We start from the raw sequence: 12,349 nt of genomic DNA on the forward strand, positions 1-12,349 counted from the left end.
ATACGAGGATCAGAGCTTAAATCTGACGCCTTAGACCACTCGGTCAACTTGACACGCTTTTAATCGTTTTCCTTGAAAATCCAGCAATAATACAACCCCGAAATACCTCTCGGCATTCTATACTCCATAAAGCCACTCACTTGTTGCCATACTAGAGAAGCCTTTTCTGATCATGAGATACATGTTATTAAAATGAAACAATTCGTTGTCAGAAAAGGTGTTCGAACCCACGCCCTCATACGAGGATCAGAGCTTAAATCTGACGCCTTAGACCACTCGGCCATCCTGACGCGTTCTAAACGTTTTCCTTGAAAATGAAGCTATAGTACCACCCGAAATATCTCTCGGAATTCTATGCTCCATAAAGCCACTCACTTGTTTCTATACTAGAGAAGCGCTTCGTGAGCATGAGATACATGTTATTAAAAGACCACTCAGTCATCTTGACACGCTTTTAAAGATTTTCCTTGAAAATACAGCTACAATACAACTCCGAAATACCTCTCGGAATTCTATGCTCCATAAAGCCACTCACTTGTTGCCATACTAGAGAAGCCTTTTCTGATCATGAGATACATGTTATTAAAATGAAACAATCCGGTGTCAGAAGTAGGGTTCGAACCCACGCCCTCATACAAGGATCAGAGCTTAAATCTGACGCCTTAGACCACTCGGCCATCTTGACACGCTTTTAAACGTTTTCCTTGAAATCCAGCTATAGTACAACCCCGAAATACCTCACGAAATTCTATGCTCCATAAAGCCACTCACTTGTTGCCATACTAGAGAAGCCTTTTCTGATCATGAGGTACATGTTATTAAAATGAAACAATTCGTTGTCAGAAGTAGGGTTCGAACCCACACCCTCATACAAGGATCAGAGCTTAAATCTGACGCCTTAGACCTCTCGGCCATCTTGACACGCTTTTAAACGTTTTCCTTGAAATCCAGCTATAGTACAACCCCGAAATACCTCTCGGAATTACATGCTCCATAAAGCCACTCACTTGTTTCCATACTAGAGAAGCGCTTCGTGAGCATGAGGTACATGTTATTAAAATGAAACAATTCGTTGTCAGAAGTGGGGTTCGAACCCACGCGTTCATACGAGGATCAGAGCTTAAATCTGACGCCTTAGACCACTCGGTCATGTTGACACGCTTTTAAACGTTTTTCTTGAAAATCCAGCAATAATACAACCCCGAAATACCTCTCGGAATTCTATGCTCCATAAAGCCACTCACTTGTTGCCATACTAGAGAAGCCTTTTCTGATCATGAGCTACATGATATTAAAATGAAACAATTCGTTGTCAGAAGTGGGGTTCGAACCCACGAACTCATACGAGGATCAGATCTTAAATCTGACGCCTTAGACCACTCGGCCATCCTGACGCATTCTTAACGTTTTCCTTGAAAATGAAGCTATAATACCACCCGAAATATCTCTCGGAATTCTATGCTCCATAAAGCCAATCACTTGTTTCCATACTAAAGAAGCGCTTCGTGAGCATGAGATACATGTTATTAAAATGTAACAATTCGTTGTCAGAAGTAGGGTTCGAACCCACGCCCTCATACAAGGATCAGAGCTTAAATCTGACGCCTTAGACCACTCGGCCATCTTGACACGCTTTTAAACGTTTTCCTTGAAATCCAGCTATAGTACAACCCCGAAATACCTCTCGGAATTCTATGCTCCATAAAGCCACTCATTTGTTGCCATACTAGAGAAGCCTTTTCTGATCATGAGATACATGTTATTAAAATGAAACAATTCGTTGTCAGAAGTGGGGTTCGAACCCACGCCCTCATACAAGGATCAGAGCTTAAATCTGACGCCTTAAACCACTCGGCCATCTTGACACGCCTTTAATCATTTTCCTTGAAAATCCAGCTATAGTACAACCCCGAAATACCTCTCGGAATTCTATGCTCCATAAAGCCACTCACTTGTTGCCATACTAGAGAAGCCTTTTCTGATCATGAGATACATGTTATTAAAATGAAACAATTCGTTGTCAGAAGTAGGGTTCGAACCCACGCCCTCATACAAGGATCAGAGCTTAAATCTGACGCCTTAGACCACTCGGCCATCTTGACACGCTTTTAATCATTTTCCTTGAAAATCCAGCCATAGTACAACCCCGAACTACCTCTCGGAATTCTATGCTCCATAAAGCCACTCATTTGTTGCCATACTAGAGAAGCCTTTTCTGATCAAGAGATACATTTTATAAAAATGAATCAATTCGTTGTCAGAAGTGGGTTTCGAACCCACCCCCTCGTACGAGGATCAGAGCTTAAATCTGACGCCTTAGACCACTCTGTCATCTTGTCACGCTCTTAAACGAGAAGCCTTTTCTGATCATGAGATACGTGTTATTAAAATGAAACAATTCGTTGTCAGAAGTAGGGTTCGAACCCACGCCCTCATACAAGGATCAGAGCTTAAATCTGACGCCTTAGACCACTCGGCCATCCTGACACGCTTCTAAACGTTTTCCTTGAAAATGAAGCTATAGTACCTCCCGAAATAACTCCCGGAATTCTATGCTCCATAAAGCCACTCACTTGTTGCCATACTAGAGAAGCCTTTTCTGATCATGAGATACATGTTATTAAAATGAAACAATTCGTTGTCAGAAGTAGGGTTCGAACCCACGCCCTCATACAAGGATCAGAACTTAAATCTGACGCCTTAGACCACTCGGCCATCTTGACACGCTTTTAATCATTTTTCTAAAAATCCATCTATAGTGCAACCCCGAAATACCTCTCGGAATTCTATGCTCCATAAAGCCACTCACTTGTTGCCATACTAGAGAAGCCTTTTCTGATCATGAGATACATGTTATTAAAATGAATCAATTCGTTGACAGAAGTGGGTTTCGAACCCGCGCCCTCGTACGAGGATCAGAGCTTAAATCTGACGCCTTAGACCACTCTGTCATCTTGACACGCTTTTAATCATTTTCCTAAAAACCCAGCTATAGTACAACCCCGAAATACCTCTCGGAATTCTATGCTCCATAAAGCCACTCACTTGTTGCCATACTAGAGAAGCCTTTTCTGATCATGAGATACATGTTATTAAAATGAAACAATTCGTTGTCAGAAGTAGGGTTCGAACCCACGCCCTCATACAAGGATCAGAACTTAAATCTGACGCCTTAGACCACTCGGCCATCTTGACACGCTTTTAATCATTTTTCTAAAAATCCATCTATAGTGCAACCCCGAAATACCTCTCGGAATTCTATGCTCCATAAAGCCACTCACTTGTTGTCATACTAGAGAAGCCTTTTCTGATCATGAGATACATGTTATTAAAATGAATCAATTCGTTGTCAGAAGTGGGTTTCGAACCCACGCCCTCATACAAGGATCAGAGCTTAAATCTGACGCTTTAGACCACTCGGCCATCTTGACACGCTTTTAATCATTTTTCTAAAAATCCATCTATAGTGCAACCCCGAAATACCTCTCGGAATTCTATGCTCCATAAAGCCACTCACTTGTTGCCATACTAGAGAAGCCTTTTCTGATCATGAGATACATGTTATTAAAATGAATCAATTCGTTGACAGAAGTGGGTTTCGAACCCACGCCCTCGTACGAGGATCAGAGCTTAAATCTGACGCCTTAGACCACTCTGTCATCTTGACACGCTTTTAATCATTTTCCTAAAAACCCAGCTATAGTACAACCCCGAAATACCTCTCGGAATTCTATGCTCCATAAAGTCACTCACTTGTTGCCATACTAGAGAAGCCTTTTTTGATCATGAGATACATGTTATTAAAATGAATCAATTCGTTGTCAGAAGTGGGTTTCGAACCCACGCCCTCGTACGAGGATCAGAGCTTAAATCTGACGCCTTAGACCACTCTGTCATCTTGACACGCTTTTAAACGAGAAGCCTTCTCTGATCATGAGATACATGTTATTAAAATGAAACAATTCGTTGTCAGAAGTAGGGTTCGAACCCACGCCCTCATACAAGGATCAGAGCTTAAATCTGACGCCTTAGACCACTCGGCCATCTTGACACGCTTTTAATCATTTTCCTTGAAAATCCAGCTATAGTACAACCCCGAAATACCTCTCGGAATTCTATGCTCCATAAAGCCACTCACTTGTTGCCATACTAGAGAAGCCTTTTCTGATCATGAGATACATGTTATTAAAATGAATCAATTCGTTGTCAGAAGTGGGTTTCGAACCCACCCCCACGTACGAGGATCAGAGCTTAAATCTGAAGGCTTAGACCACTATGTCATCTTGACACGCTTTTAAACGAGAAGCCTTTTCTGATCATGAGATTCATGTTATTAAAATGAAACAATTCGTTGTCAGAAGTAGGGTTCGAACCCACGCCCTCATACAAGGATCAGAACTTAAATCTGACGCCTTAGACCACTCTGTCATCTTGACACGCTTTTAATCATTTTCCTAAAAATCCAGCTATAGTACAACCCCGAAATACCTCTCGGAATTCTATGCTCCATAAAGCCACTCACTTGTTGCCATACTAGAGAAGCCTTTTCTGATCATGAGATACATGTTATTAAAATGAAACAATTCGTTGTCAGAAGTAGGGTTCGAACCCACGCCCTCATACAAGGATCAGAGCTTAAATCTGACGCCTTAGACCACTCGGCCATCCTGACACGCTTCTAAACGTTTTCCTTGAAAATGAAGCTATAGTACCTCCCGAAATAACTCTCGGAATTCTATGCTCCATAAAGCCACTCACTTGTTGCCATACTAGAGAAGCCTTTTCTGATCATGAGATACATGTTATTAAAATGAAACAATTCGTTGTCAGAAGTAGGGTTCGAACCCACGCCCTCATACAAGGATCAGAACTTAAATCTGACGCCTTAGACCACTCGGCCATCTTGACACGCTTTTAATCATTTTTCTAAAAATCCATCTATAGTGCAACCCCGAAATACCTCTCGGAATTACATGCTCCATAAAGCCACTCACTTGTTGCCATATAGGAGAAGCCTTTTCTGATCATGAGATACATGTTATTAAAATGAAACAATTCGTTGTCAGAAGTGGTGTTCGAACCCACGCCCTCATACAAGGATCAGAACTTAAATCTGACGCCTTAGACCACTCGGCCATCTTGACACGCTTTTAATCATTTTCCTAAAAATCCAGCTATAGTACAACCCCGAAATACCTCTCGGAATTCTATGCTCCATATAGCCACTCACTTGTTGCCATACTAGAGAAGCCTTTTCTGATCATGAGATACATGTTATTAAAATGAATCAATTCGTTGTCAGAAGTGGGTTTCGAACCCACGTCCTCGTACGAGGATCAGAGCTTAAATCTGACGCCTTAGACCACTCGGCCATCTTGACACGCTTTTAATCATTTTCCTTGAAAATCCAGCTATAGTACAACCCCGAAATACCTCTCGGAATTCTATGCTCCATAAAGCCACTCACTTGTTGCCATACTAGAGAAGCCTTTTCCGATCATGAGATACATGTTATTGAAATGAATCAATTCGTTGTCAGAAGTGGGTTTCGAACCCACCCCCTCGTACGAGGATCAGAGCTTAAATCTGACGGCTTAGACCACTATGTCATCTTGACACGCTTTTAAACGAGAAGCCTTTTCTGATCATGAGATACGTGTTATTAAAATGAAACAATTCGTTGTCAGAAGTAGGGTTCGAACCCACGCCCTCATACAAGGATCAGAGCTTAAATCTGACGCCTTAGACCACTCTGTCATCTTGACACGCTTTTAAACGAGAAGCCTTCTCTGATCATGAGATACATGTTATTAAAATGAAACAATTCATTGTCAAAAGTAGGGTTCGAACCCACGCCCTCATACAAGGATCAGAGCTTAAATCTGACGCCTTAGACCACTCGGCCATCTTGACACGCATTTAATCATTTTCCTTGAAAATCAAGCTATAGTACAACCCCGAAATACCTCTCGGAATTCTATGCTCCATAAAGCCACTCACTTGTTGCCATACTAGAGAAGCCTTTTCTGATCATGAGATACATGTTATTAAAATGAATCAATTCGTTGACAGAAGTGGGTTTCGAACCCACGCCCTCGTACGAAGATCAGAGCTTAAATCTGACGCCTTAGACCACTCTGTCATCTTGACACGCTTTTAATCATTTTCCTAAAAACCCAGCTATAGTACAACCCCGAAATACCTCTCGGAATACTATGCTCCATAAAGTCACTCACTTGTTGCCATACTAGAGAAGCCTTTTTTGATCATGAGATACATGTTATTAAAATGAATCAATTCGTTGTCAGAAGTGGGTTTCGAACCCACGCCCTCGTACGAGGATCAGAGCTTAAATCTGACGCCTTAGACCACTCTGTCATCTTGACACGCTTTTAAACGAGAAGCCTTCTCTGATCATGAGATACATTTTATTAAAATGAAACAATTCATTGTCAGAAGTAGGGTTCGAACCCACGCCCTCATACAAGGATCAGAGCTTAAATCTGACGCCTTAGACCACTCGGCCATCTTGACACGCTTTTAATCATTTTCCTTGAAAATCCAGCTATAGTACAACCCCGAAATACCTCTCGGAATTACATGCTCCATAAAGCCACTCACTTGTTGCCATACTAGAGAAGCCTTTTCTGATCATGAGATACATGTTATTAAAATGAAACAATTCGTTGTCAGAAGTAGGGTTCGAACCCACGCCCTCATACAAGGATCAGAGCTTAAATCTGACGCCTTAGACCACTCGGCCATCTTGACACGCTTTTAATCATTTTCCTTGAAAATCCAGCTATAGTACAACCCCGAAATACCTCTCGGAATTCTATGCTCCATAAAGCCACTCACTTGTTGCCATACTAGAGAAGCCTTTTCTGATCATGAGATACATGTTATTAAAATGAATCAATTCGTTGTCAGAAGTGGGTTTCGAACCCACCCCCTCGTACGAGTATCAGAGCTTAAATCTGACGGCTTAGACCACTATGTCATCTTGACACGCTTTTAAAGGAGAAGCCTTTTCTGATCATGAGATACGTGTTATTAAAATGAAACAATTCGTTGTCAGAAGTAGGGTTCGAACCCACGCCCTCATACAAGGATCAGAGCTTAAATCTGACTCCTTAGACCACTCTGTCATCTTGACACGCTTTTAAACGAGAAGCCTTCTCTGATCATGAGATACATGTTATTAAAATGAAACAATTCATTGTCAAAAGTAGGGTTCGAACCCACGCCCTCATACAAGGATCAGAGCTTAAATCTGACGCCTTAGACCACTCGGCCATCTTGACACGCTTTTAATCATTTTCCTTGAAAATCCAGCTATAGTACAACCCCGAAATACCTCTCGGAATTCTATGCTCCATAAAGCCACTCACTTGTTGCCATACTAGAGAAGCCTTTTCTGATCATGAGATACATGTTATTAAAATGAATCAATTCGTTGACAGAAGTGGGTTTCGAACCCACGCCCTCGTACGAAGATCAGAGCTTAAATCTGACGCCTTAGACCACTCTGTCATCTTGACACGCTTTTAATCATTTTCCTAAAAACCCAGCTATAGTACAATCCCGAAATACCTCTCGGAATACTATGCTCCATAAAGTCACTCACTTGTTGCCATACTAGAGAAGCCTTTTTTGATCATGAGATACATGTTATTAAAATGAATCAATTCGTTGTCAGAAGTGGGTTTCGAACCCACGCCCTCGTACGAGGATCAGAGCTTAAATCTGACGCCTTAGACCACTCTGTCATCTTGACACGCTTTTAAACGAGAAGCCTTCTCTGATCATGAGATACATGTTATTAAAATGAAACAATTCATTGTCAGAAGTAGGGTTCGAACCCACGCCCTCATACAAGGATCAGAGCTTAAATCTGACGCCTTAGACCACTCGGCCATCTTGACACGCTTTTAATCATTTTCCTTGAAAATCCAGCTATAGTACAACCCCGAAATACCTCTCGGAATTCTATGCTCCATAAAGCCACTCACTTGTTGCCATACTAGAGAAGCCTTTTCTGATCATGAGATACATGTTATTAAAATGAATCAATTCGTTGACAGAAGTGGGTTTCGAACCCACGCCCTCGTACGAGGATCAGAGCTTAAATCTGACGCCTTAGACCACTCTGTCATCTTGACACGCTTTTAATCATTTTCCTTGAAAATCCAGCTATAGTACAACCCCGAAATACCTCTCGGAATTCTATGCTCCATAAAGCCACTCACTTGTTGCCATACTAGAGAAGCCTTTTCTGATCATGAGATACATGTTATTAAAATGAATCAACTCGTTGTCAGAAGTGGGTTTCGAACCCACCCCCTCGTACGAGGATCAGAGCTTAAATCTGACGGCTTAGACCACTATGTCATCTTGACACGCTTTTAAACGAGAAGCCTTTTCTGATCATGAGATTCATGTTATTAAAATGAAACAATTCGTTGTCAGAAGTAGGGTTCGAACCCACGCCCTCATACAAGGATCAGAACTTAAATCTGACGCCTTAGACCACTCTGTCATCTTGACACGCTTTTAATCATTTTCCTAAAAATCCAGCTATAGTACAACCCCGAAATACCTCTCGGAATTCTATGCTCCATAAAGCCACTCACTTGTTGCCATACTAGAGAAGCCTTTTCTGATCATGAGATACATGTTATTAAAATGAAACAATTCGTTGTCAGAAGTAGGGTTCGAACCCACGCCCTCATACAAGGATCAGAGCTTAAATCTGACGCCTTAGACCACTCGGCCATCTTGACACGCTTTTAATCATTTTCCTTGAAAATCCAGCCATAGTACAACCCCGAACTACCTCTCGGAATTCTATGCTCCATAAAGCCACTCACTTGTTGCCATACTAGAGAAGCCTTTTCTGATCAAGAGATACATGTTATAAAAATGAATCAATTCGTTGTCAGAAGTGGGTTTCGAACCCACCCCCTCGTACGAGGATCAGAGCTTAAATCTGACGCCTTAGACCACTCTGTCATCTTGTCACGCTCTTAAACGAGAAGCCTTTTCTGATCATGAGATACGTGTTATTAAAATGAAACAATTCGTTGTCAGAAGTAGGGTTCGAACCCACGCCCTCATACAAGGATCAGAGCTTAAATCTGACGCCTTAGACCACTCGGCCATCCTGACACGCTTCTAAACGTTTTCCTTGAAAATGAAGCTATAGTACCTCCCGAAATAACTCTCGGAATTCTATGCTCCATAAAGCCACTCACTTGTTGCCATACTAGAGAAGCCTTTTCTGATCATGAGATACATGTTATTAAAATGAAACAATTCGTTGTCAGAAGTAGGGTTCGAACCCACGCCCTCATACAAGGATCGATCAGAACTTAAATCTGACGCCTTAGACCACTCGGCCATCTTGACACGCTTTTAATCATTTTTCTAAAAATCCATCTATAGTGCAACCCCGAAATACCTCTCGGAATTCTATGCTCCATAAAGCCACTCACTTGTTGTCATACTAGAGAAGCCTTTTCTGATCATGAGATACATGTTATTAAAATGAATCAATTCGTTGTCAGAAGTGGGTTTCGAACCCACGCCCTCATACAAGGATCAGAGCTTAAATCTGACGCTTTAGACCACTCGGCCATCTTGACACGCTTTTAATCATTTTCCTTGAAAATCCAGCTATAGTACAACCCCGAAATACCTCTCGGAATTCTATGCTCCATAAAGCCACTCACTTGTTGCCATACTAGAGAAGCCTTTTCTGATCATGAGATACATGTAATTAAAATGAATCAATTCGTTGACAGAAGTGGGTTTCGAACCCACGCCCTCGTACGAGGATCAGAGCTTAAATCTGACGCCTTAGACCACTCTGTCATCTTGACACGCTTTTAATCATGTTCCTAAAAATCCAGCTATAGTACAACCCCGAAATACCTCTCGGAATTCTATGCTCCATAAAGCCACTCACTTGTTGCCATACTAGAGAAGCCTTTTTTGATCATGAGATACATGTTATTAAAATGAATCAATTCGTTGTCAGAAGTGGGTTTCGAACCCACGCCCTCGTACGAGGATCAGAGCTTAAATCAGACGCCTAAGACCACTCTGTCATCTTAACACGCTTTTAAACGAGAAGCCTTCTCTGATCATGAGATACATGTTATTAAAATGAAAAAATTCATTGTCAGAAGTAGGGTTCGAACCCACGCCCTCATACAAGGATCAGAGCTTAAATCTGACGCCTTAGACCTCTCGGCCATCTTGAAACGCTTTTAAACGTTTTCCTTGAAATCCAGTTATAGTACAACCCCGAAATACCTCTCGGAATTACATGCTCCATAAAGCCACTCACTTGTTGCCATACTAGAGAAGCCTTTTCTGATCATGAGATACATGTTATTAAAATGAAACAATTCGTTGTCAGAAGTGGGGTTCGAACCCACGCCGTCATACAAGGATCAGAACTTAAATCTGACGCCTTAGACCACTCGGCCATCTTGACACGCTTTTAATCATTTTCCTAAAAATCCAGCTATAGTACAACCCCGAAATACCTCTCGGAATTCTATGCTCCATAAAGCCACTCACTTGTTGCCATACTAGAGAAGCCTTTTTTGATCATGAGATACATGTTATTAAAATGAATCAATTCGTTGACAGAAGTGGGTTTCGAACCCACGCCCTCGTACGAAGATCAGAGCTTAAATCTGACGCCTTAGACCACTCTGTCATCTTGACACGCTTTTAATCATTTTCCTAAAAACCCAGCTATAGTACAACCCCGAAATACCTCTCGGAATACTATGCTCCATAAAGTCACTCACTTGTTGCCATACTAGAGAAGCCTTTTTTGATCATGAGATACATGTTATTAAAATGAATCAATTCGTTGTCAGAAGTGGGTTTCGAACCCACGCCCTCGTACGAGGATCAGAGCATAAATCTGACGCCTTAGACCACTCTGTCATCTTGACACGCTTTTAAACGAGAAGCCTTCTCTGATCATGAGATACATGTTATTAAAATGAAACAATTCATTGTCAGAAGTAGGGTTCGAACCCACGCCCTCATACAAGGATCAGAGCTTAAATCTGACGCCTTAGACCACTCGGCCATCTTGACACGCTTTTAATCATTTTCCTTGAAAATCCAGCTATAGTACAACCCCGAAATACCTCTCGGAATTCTATGCTCCATAAAGCCACTCACTTGTTGCCATACTAGAGAAGCCTTTTCTGATCATGAGATACATGTTATTAAAATGAATCAACTCGTTGTCAGAAGTAGGGTTCGAACCCACGCCCTCATACAAGGATCAGAGCTTAAATCTGACGCCTTAGACCACTCGGCCATCTTGACACGCTTTTAACCATTTTCCTTGAAAATCCAGCCATAGTACAACCCCGAACTACCTCTCGGAATTCTATGCTCCATAAAGCCACTCACTTGTTGCCATACTAGAGAAGCCTTTTCTGATCAAGAGATACATGTTATAAAAATGAATCAATTCGTTGTCAGAAGTGGGTTTCGAACCCACCCCCTCGTACGAGGATCAGAGCTTAAATCTGACGCCTTAGACCACTCTGTCATCTTGTCACGCTCTTAAACGAGAAGCCTTTTCTGATCATGAGATACGTGTTATTAAAATGAAACAATTCGTTGTCAGAAGTAGGGTTCGAACCCACGCCCTCATACAAGGATCAGAGCTTAAATCTGACGCCTTAGACCACTCGGCCATCCTGACACGCTTCTAAACGTTTTCCTTGAAAATGAAGCTATAGTACCTCCCGAAATAACTCTCGGAATTCTATGCTCCATAAAGCCACTCACTTGTTGCCATACTAGAGAAGCCTTTTCTGATCATGAGATACATGTTATTAAAATGAAACAATTCGTTGTCAGAAGTAGGGTTCGAACCCACGCCCTCATACAAGGATCAGAACTTAAATCTGACGCCTTAGACCACTCGGCCATCTTGACACGCTTTTAATCATTTTTCTAAAAATCCATCTATAGTGCAACCCCGAAATACCTCTCGGAATTCTATGCTCCATAAAGCCACTCACTTGTTGTCATACTAGAGAAGCCTTTTCTGATCATGAGATACATGTTATTAAAATGAATCAATTCGTTGTCAGAAGTGGGTTTCGAACCCACGCCCTCATACAAGGATCAGAGCTTAAATCTGACGCTTTAGACCACTCGGCCATCTTGACACGCTTTTAATCATTTTCCTTGAAAATCCAGCTATAGTACAACCCCGAAATACCTCTCGGAATTCTATGCTCCATAAAGCCACTCACTTGTTGCCATACTAGAGAAGCCTTTTCTGATCATGAGATACATGTAA

At 41.7% G+C, this 12,349-nt stretch overlaps 8 non-coding genes across 8 annotated transcripts; all 8 read right to left on the bottom strand.

The window, feature by feature from the left end:
- Window positions 1-1,310: 1,310 nt before the first annotated feature.
- TRNAL-UAA (transfer RNA leucine (anticodon UAA)) lies at window positions 1,311-1,394 on the bottom strand. The gene has a single exon. It is a non-coding gene; the product is annotated as a tRNA-Leu (tRNA).
- A 387-nt stretch (window positions 1,395-1,781) lies between these two features.
- TRNAL-UAA (transfer RNA leucine (anticodon UAA)) lies at window positions 1,782-1,865 on the bottom strand. The gene has a single exon. It is a non-coding gene; the product is annotated as a tRNA-Leu (tRNA).
- Window positions 1,866-2,403: 538 nt separating this feature from the next.
- On the bottom strand, window positions 2,404-2,487 carry TRNAL-UAA (transfer RNA leucine (anticodon UAA)). The gene has a single exon. It is a non-coding gene; the product is annotated as a tRNA-Leu (tRNA).
- A 2,101-nt stretch (window positions 2,488-4,588) lies between these two features.
- On the bottom strand, window positions 4,589-4,672 carry TRNAL-UAA (transfer RNA leucine (anticodon UAA)). Its single transcript has one exon. It is a non-coding gene; the product is annotated as a tRNA-Leu (tRNA).
- A 624-nt stretch (window positions 4,673-5,296) lies between these two features.
- TRNAL-UAA (transfer RNA leucine (anticodon UAA)) lies at window positions 5,297-5,380 on the bottom strand. The gene has a single exon. It is a non-coding gene; the product is annotated as a tRNA-Leu (tRNA).
- A 3,704-nt stretch (window positions 5,381-9,084) lies between these two features.
- On the bottom strand, window positions 9,085-9,168 carry TRNAL-UAA (transfer RNA leucine (anticodon UAA)). The gene has a single exon. It is a non-coding gene; the product is annotated as a tRNA-Leu (tRNA).
- Window positions 9,169-10,889: 1,721 nt separating this feature from the next.
- TRNAI-UAU (transfer RNA isoleucine (anticodon UAU)) lies at window positions 10,890-10,973 on the bottom strand. Its single transcript has one exon. It is a non-coding gene; the product is annotated as a tRNA-Ile (tRNA).
- Window positions 10,974-11,659: 686 nt separating this feature from the next.
- Window positions 11,660-11,743, bottom strand: TRNAL-UAA (transfer RNA leucine (anticodon UAA)). Its single transcript has one exon. It is a non-coding gene; the product is annotated as a tRNA-Leu (tRNA).
- Window positions 11,744-12,349: the final 606 nt, after the last annotated feature.

The sequence above is a fragment of the Phalangium opilio genome, unplaced genomic scaffold (assembly GCF_054372755.1).
Source record: "Phalangium opilio isolate 3A_F unplaced genomic scaffold, DU_Popi_V2 ptg000037l_1, whole genome shotgun sequence".
NCBI lineage: Eukaryota > Metazoa > Arthropoda > Arachnida > Opiliones > Phalangiidae > Phalangium > Phalangium opilio.